Genomic DNA, 8,534 nt, shown 5'->3' with positions numbered 1-8,534 from the left:
TGTGGTCTGCAACTGACACAGAATGCCCACTCCAGGCCCTTCATTATCAGACTCAGGTGAAAACCATGAAGATGTGAGTAGTGAGTGGCAGGTAACAGATACTTAAAGGGTTCCCCAACTGCCTCATTCTCTTGCTTTGTCATGGTTGTCTTACAAGTGATTCAAGTCTACAATTTAGCTACATTGTGCTCTCTTGGCATAGACCCTGAGAAATGATTTATAAAAATGTCCCAATCAGGGGATCCCTGGTAATTGGGGAGTGGGTAAGACTAGGATCAATGATTTTGGTTAAAATAATCAACCACAGTGTTGATCAATAGAAGCAAAGGCCAAAACACCAGGAACAGTGTTACACAGAAGAGATGCAAAAAGGCAACAAAAAGAAGTGAAAGGGGAAAAGTACATAGTTAAATGACAGGACTTTGAAGCAGAGAACAAATGTTGCAAAAGAAGAAAATAGGTCCATGGTGTGAGGACCAAGGATACTTCCTGGGTAAGAAATCTGAGAAAATATCTCTACTCATATGAACTCCCTAATTTGCAAAAGTGTTAACTGCAATGTAACAAAAAGACATTCGATAAAAAGAAAAGAACACTTAAGAAAATGGTAATAGGAACATACATATTGATAATTACCTTAAGTGTAAATGGATTAAATGCTCCCACCAAAAGACATAAAATGGCTGAATGGATACAAAAACAAGACCCATAAATATGCTGTCTACAAGAGACTACTTCAGACCTAGGGACGCATACAGACTGAAAGTGAGGGGATGGAAAAAGATATTCCATGCAAATGGGAATCAAAAGAAAGGTGGAGTAGCAATTCTCATATCAGACAAAATAGACTTTAAAATAATGACTATTACAAGAGACAAAGAAGGACACTACATAATGATCAAGGGATCAATCCAAGAAGAAGATACAACAATCCTAAATATTTATGTACCCAACATATGAGCACCTCAATATATAAGGCAAATTCTAACAGCCATTAAAGGGGAAATTGACAGTAACACAATCATAGTAGGGGAATTTAACACCCCACTTTCACCAATGGAAGGATCATGAAAATGAAAATAAATAAGGAAACACAAGCTTTAAATGATACATTAAACAAGATGGACTTTGATATTTATAGGACATTCCATCCAAAAAAAAAAAACAATACACTTTCTCCTCAAGGGCTCAGGGAACATTCTCCAGGATAGATCATATCTTGGGTCACACATCAAGCCTTGGTAAATTTAAGAAAATTGAAATCGCATCAAGTATCTTTTCAGACCACAACGCTATGAGACTAGATATCAATTACAGGAAAAAAATCTGTAAAAAATACAAACACATGGAGGCTAAACAATACACTACTTAATAACCAAGAGATCACTGAAGAAATCAAACAGAAAATCAAAAAATACCGAGAAACAAATGACAATGAAAACACAATGACCCAAAACCTATGGGATGCAACAAAAGCAGTTCTAACGGGCAAGTTTATAGCAATACAGTCCTACATCAAGAAACAAGAAACATCTCAAATAAACAACCTAACCTTACACCTAAAGCAATCAGAGAAAGAAGAACAAAAAAACCCCAAGTTGGCAGAAGGAAAGAAATCATAAAGATCAGATCAGAAGTAAATGAAAAAGAAATGCAGGAAACGATTGCAAAGGTCAAAAAGTAAAAGCTGGTTCTTTGAGAAGATAAACAAAATTGATAAACCATTAGCCAGACTCATCAAGAAAAAAAAGGAAAAGACTCAAAACAATAGAATTAGAAATGAAAAAGGAGAAGTAACAAGTGACACTGCAGAAATACAAAGGATGGTGAGAGATTACTACAAGCAACTATATGCCAATAAAATGGATAACCTGGAAGAAATGGACAAATTTTTAGAAAAGCACAACCTTCCGAGACTGAACCAGGCAGAAATAGAAAATATGAACAGACCATTCACAAGCACTGAAATTGAGACTGTGATTAAAAATCTTCCAACAAACAAAAGCCCAGGAAGAGATGGCTTCACAGGCGAATTCCAACAAACATTTAGAGAAGAGCTAACACCTATCCTTCTCAAACTCTTCCAAAATACAGCAGAGAGAGGAACACTCCCAAACTCATTCTATGAGCCCACCATCACTCTGATACCAAAACCAGACAAAGATGTCACAAAAGAAGAAAACTACAGACCAGTATCACTGATGAACATAGAGGCAAAAATCCTCAACAAAATACTAGCAAACAGAATCCAACAGCACATTAAGAGGATCATACACCATGATCAAGTGGGGTTTATCCCAGGAATGCAAGGATTCTTCAATATACGCAAATCAATCAATGTTATACACCATATTAACAAATGGAAGGAAAAAACCATATGATCGCCTCAATGGATTCAGAAAAAGCTTTTGACAAAATTCAACACCCCTTTATGATAAAAACCCTCCAGAAAGTAGGCATAGAGGGAACTTTCCTCAACATAATAAAGGCTATATATGACAAACCCACAACCAACATCATTCTCAATGGTGAAAAACTGAAACCATTTCCACTAAGATCAGGAACAAGACAAGGTTGTCCACTCTCACCACTATTACTGAACATAGTTTTGGAAGTTTTAGCCACTGCAATCAGAGAAGAAAAAGAAATAAAAGGAATCCAAATCAGAAGAGAAGAAGTAAAGCTGTCACTGTTTGAAGATGACATGATACAATACATAGAGAATCCTGAAGATGCTACCAGAAAACTACTAGAGCTAATCAATGAATTTGGTAAAGGAGCAGGATACAATATTAACGCACAGAAATCTCTTGCATTCCTATACACTAATGATGAAATATCTGAAAGAGAAATTAAGGAAACACTCCCATGCACCACTGCAACAAAAAGAATAAAATACCTAGGAATAAACCTACCTAACAAGACAAAAGACCTGTATGCAGAAAACTATAAGACACTGATGAAAGAAATTAAAGATGATACAAACAGATGGAGAGATATACCATGTTCTTGGATTGGAAGAATCAACCTTGTGAAAATGACTATACTACCCAAAGCAATCTATAGATTCAATGCAATCCCTATCAAACTACCAATGTCATTTTTCACAGAACTAGAACAAAAAATTTCAAAGTTTGTATGGAAACACAAAAGACCAGGAATAGACAAAGCAATCTTTAGAAGGCAAAATGGAGCTGGAGGAATCAGGCTCCCTGACTTCAGACTGTACTACAAAGCTATAGTAATCAAGACAGTATGGTACTGACACAAAAACAGAAATATAGATCAATGGAACAGGATAGAAAGCCCAGAGATAAACCCACGCACATATGGTCACCTAATTTATGACAAGGTAGGCAAGAACATACAATGGAGAAAAGATAGCCTCTTCCATAAGTGGTGCTAGGACAACTGGACAGCTACATGTAAAAGAATGAAATTAGAACACTCCCTAACACCATACACAAATATAAACTCAAAATGGATTAAAGACCTAAATGTAAGGCCAGACACTATCAAATTCTTAGAGGAAAACATAGGAAGAACACTCTATGACATAAATCACAGCAAGATCCTTTTTGACCCACCTCCTAGAGTAATGGAAATAAAAACAAAAATAAACAAATGGGACCTAATGAGACATAAAAGCTTTTGCACAGCAAAGGAAACCATAAACAAGACGAAAACACAACCCTCAGAATGGGAGAAATATTTGCAAATGAAGCAACTGACAAAGGATTAATCTCCAAAATTTACAAGCAGCTCATGCAGCTCATATCAAAAAAAAACCAAACAACCCAATCCAAAAATTTAGGTCCAGAAGACCTAAATAGACATTTCTCCAAAAAAGATATACAGATTGCCAACAAACACATGAAAGAATGCTCAACATCACTAATCATTAGAGAAATGCAAATCAAAACTACAATGAGGTATCACCTCACGCCAGTGAGAATGGCCATCAAATAATCTACAGACGGGCTTCCCTGGTGGCGCAGTGGTTGAGAGTCCGCCTGCTGATGCAGGGGACATGGGTTCGTGCCCCGGTCCGGGAAGTTCCCACATGCTGCGGAACGGCTGGGCCCGTGAGCTATGACTGCTGAGCCTGCGTGTCCGGAGCCTGTGCTCTGCAATGGGAGAGGCCACAACACTGAGAGACCCGCATACCACCAAAAAAAAAAAAATTATATATATATATATATATATATATATATATATATATATATATATATACACACACAAACAATAAGTGCTGGAGAGAATGTGGAGAAAAGGGAACCGTCCTGCACTGTTGGTGGGAATGTAAATTGATACAGCCACTATGGAGAACAGTATGGAGCTTCCTTAAAAAACTAAAAATAGAACTACCATATGATCCAGCAATCCCACTACTGGGCATATACCCTGAGAAAACCATAATTCAAAAAGAGTCATGTACCACACTGTTCATTGCAGCTCTATTTACTATAGCCAGGATGTGGAAGCAACCGAAGTGTCCATCAACAGATGAATGGATAAAGAAGATGTGGCACATGTATACAATGGAATATTACTCAGCCATAAAAAGAAACAAAATTGAGTTATTTGTAGTGAGGTGGATGGATCTAGAGTCTGTCATACAGAGTGAAGTAAGTCAGAAAGAGAAAAACAAATACTGTATGTGAACACATATATATGGAATCTAAAAAAAAAAGGCTTCTGAAGAACCTAGGGGCACAGGACAGGAATAAAAACACAGACGTAGAGAATGGACTTGAGGACATGGGGAGGGTGAAGGGTAAGCTGGAACGAAGTGAGAGTGTGTCATGGACTTATATATACTACCAAATGTAAAACAAATTTACCAAATGTAAAACAGATAGCTAGTGGGATGCAGCCACATAGCACAGGGAGATCAGCTCGGTGCTTTGTGACCACCTAGAGGGGTGGGATAAGGAGGGTGGGGGAGAGACGCAAGAGGGAGGAGATATGGGGATATATGTATATGTATAACTGATTCACTTTGTTATAAAGCAGAAACTAACACACCATTGTAAAGCAATTATACTCCAATAAAGATGTTTTAAAAAAAAAAAAGAAGAAAAGGAATGATCCCTGCTCAGTGTGGTGAGGATGATTTTCTTTGCAGTTCAGGAGCAGACTCCGTGGGTTTTCAGATAGCTTAACAGAAAGAGAATGTGTGAAGGAGAAATTGAACCCCTTGCATGATTCTGCAAACAGAAATAAAGAATCAGTTGTGTGACTTTATATAAAGTACATAAAGAAGAATTATCAGTGGAGGGCTACCTGGCTAAAATCAAATCCCTTTAAATAAAGATTTATCCTTGGAGAACAGACCTCAGGCTTTCAGTTGGGAAGTGAATGGATGTCTAGAAAACAAGTGGTAAGGACCGCAGAGTGGGAATAGCAGAGGAAAACTAGTGTCCCATACCCGTTGCTAAACTTTGCATACCTAGAAGATGCAAGTCTGATGGAGAAACAAAGTCTGAAGTCTCATCTAGGCCCAGGATTATAAGGCAAACTACCAGTCAGACCACCATCACATCTCATTTCGCAAGGAAATCTGAGGAAGAACTTGAAAGACCGAAATTGGATGATTCTATCAATGAAGAAGAAAAAGACTAGGAGGAAAAGAGACATAAAGTCACATCCAGAGAACCAGTTGCTAGACCACTCCCTGCAGAAGAACCAGAAAGAGTAAAACCATAAACACACAGGGAGGAAGAAGAACAAAGAGATGAAAAAGAAGAAATTCAGAGGTCAAACTAAAGAACAAGCACCTAAACAGAAATCTAAGGAGCCAGGCAGAACAAGGAGTTCAAGATAAAATTCAGGATGAAGGAGATAAGAAAGATGAAAAGAGTTACAGAAGACAACCCAAAGATTCTAGCTGCCAGAGACGTGAGGGAAAAGAACCTGAAAGAGTAATATCACAAGTTGCCGATTAGAAAGTGAAGGATGAAAAGTTTGGAGACTGAAAGTCCAAGATTAAAGTGCCAGTAGGGAGGAGAAGAGATGCAAAACTATATCCAAGGACCCAGCTGAGAAAAAAGTTGCTCAAACCAAAATAGTTGTGTCCTCCAAGACCCATCCTCCAAGGTGCATTCAATGCAGACAGGACCTGGATGACACTGAACTAGGATATGAAGAGCATCCTCCTGACGCAGTGGATGAGATACAGTTGTTAACAAATGGGAGAATGTCTGTCTCTGAAGACAATGAATCTGGCTTTGAGAGGCTCTTCCCCAACCAAACTGACATGCTTCAGCATGTACTGTAAAAGTGGTTACCTGTGCCCAATCAACACCAGCCTAATTAAGAAAAATGTCAAACTCTCCTTTTCTGATTCAGCAAAATCAATATAAAATGATGACTGATCTCTTGAAAGTGGTGTTAATGGCAAAATTCTTGGTCCCATAAGTGAACGGTGGATCACTGGCTTTGACAGAGGTGAAAAGGCTCTCATGAGCTTCAGCACCTCATTTGTCAGATACATTATGATGGATCCCAAAGCAGAGAAAGCACTGATGTTCAGCACGATGCAGAAGGTCTACACAAGTACGGCAGTAGTTGAGTTCCTGCAGAACAGCCCTGACTCAGCCTATGAAGGCCGGATCAATAAGATTGAAGTTGCTGTTTGTCCTCTGTGCTCAACTTAAGTCAATTCACTGCCCAGTTTGTGGTGGAACAAGTAGAGAATTATGATGAGACTCGGGATAGTGACAAGCAGCCCATCTTCCTGACCCACTACGTGAGGGACCTGATCAAGTTGGCAGGGGTCATCCTGGGAAAAAGGCAAGCTGAAAGATGTCAGACCATTGGGCATTCTGCCAAGAAGAAGGACCAAGGCCTCACTAAAGCCACCACTACCAAGCTGCTCTACCAGATCTTTGACACTTTCTTCACAGAGCAAATTGAAAAGGATGACAAAGACAAGAAGAATGCTTTTAAACGCCGACTGTGTGGCATTTGTAACATTCGTCAACAGCCCGAATGTGGAAAGTGTAAAGCCTGTAAGGATACGGTTAAATTTTGTGGTAGGGAATGGAGCAAACAGGCTTGCCAAGAGAGATGTCCCAATATGGTCATGAAGGAGGCAGATCACAACAATGTCAATGGCAATATCCTGGAGATGCCATCACTCCAAAAAAATGCATCAGGAGAAAAGAAAGTACAAGAATCTGATCTATTGGGTTGGAGAAGCCATCAAGACTGCTGGGAAGAAGAGTTACTATAAGAAAGTATACATTGCCTCAGAAACCCTGGAAGTGGGGAACTGTGTCTCTGTTATTCCAGATAATTCCTCAAAACCACTGTCATGGCACTGTGGGAGGAGAGCAGCAAAGGCAGAGCTTGCGTACCCACTGGTTCTGTGTTGGGACACCCAACGTCCTCGGGGCCGCATCAGACCCCTTGGAGCTGTTCCTGGTGGACAAATGTGAGGACATGCAGCTTTTCATACACTCACAGCAAAGTGAAGGTCTATAAAGTTCTGTCATAAAACTGGGCCTTGGAGGGAGGCATGGATTCGGAGGCCCTGATGGCAGAGGATGATGGGATGGGAAGTCCTATCTCTACCAGCTGTGGTATGATCAAAACGATGCGAGATTTCAGTCCCCTCCAAAAACTCAGCCGATGGAGGAAAAGTATAAACTCTGCACAAGCTATGTTCATCTGGCTGGAATGAGGCAAAAAGAAATTCCCAGGATCACAGAGCAGCTCAAGGATCTGGATGGCCGGGTTCTCTACAGCTCAGCCACCAAGAATGGCATCCAGTATCGAGTGGGAGATGGTGTGTACCTCCTCCCTAAGGCCTTCACGTTGAACATCAAGCTGTCCAGTCCTGTAAAACACCCACAGAAGGAGCCTATCAATGAAGATCTGAATCCAGAACACTACCAGAAATACTCCAACTACATCAAAGGCAGCAACCTGGATGCCTGTGAGCCACACCAAATTGGCCGCATAAGAGATCTTCTGTATCAAGAAGAGTAATGGCAGGCCCTATGAGACAGACATCAAGATCAGACAACAAGTTCTACAGGTGGGCAAAGGCCTCTGCTCTTCCAGGAGGCAGCAGACTCTTCCAGAAAACTGCCTGAAATGGGGCTGTAACACACGGTGGTGTTTTAAGAGTTAGGTAGAGGTAGCTGTTTTTCCAAGTGTTTCTGATTATCTGTGGGTACTGACAATGACTATAACTATGTCAGAGTCCTTGCTTTTAAACCTCTATTTTAAGTTGCAGAGCTTCAGAATTCTCCAGAAGAAATCCATGAGCAGAAGTCCAGGGTGTGACAAAAGCAGGGGTGGAGTGTTGTGGGCTCTGCCTGAGGCACCCCCAGAGATCCTTGAGTTCTGTTTACGACTGTCCGCATTCTGCTCCTTCCCAGGAGTCCCTCCCCACGCCCGATCCTCCTGCCCTTCATGGGCACCCCCTTTCCTCCCTTTTTCTAGGGTTTCTCTCTGTCCACACTTTTCCCAAGGTCTTGGCTTCACTCAGTCTTTTTCTGGGATCCTAACAGTAGTTAGGAGCT

At 40.4% G+C, this 8,534-nt stretch overlaps 1 pseudogene; it reads left to right on the top strand.

The window, feature by feature from the left end:
* The first annotated feature begins 22 nt into the window (after positions 1-22).
* On the top strand, positions 23-8,102 carry LOC136123784 (DNA (cytosine-5)-methyltransferase 1 pseudogene; annotated as a pseudogene).
* Positions 8,103-8,534: the final 432 nt, after the last annotated feature.

Source organism: Phocoena phocoena, chromosome 5 (assembly GCF_963924675.1).
Source record: "Phocoena phocoena chromosome 5, mPhoPho1.1, whole genome shotgun sequence".
In the NCBI taxonomy this organism is placed as follows: domain Eukaryota; kingdom Metazoa; phylum Chordata; class Mammalia; order Artiodactyla; family Phocoenidae; genus Phocoena; species Phocoena phocoena.
The sequence above is the reverse complement of the archived record's forward strand: the minus strand, read 5'-3'. Positions and strand labels throughout refer to the sequence as shown.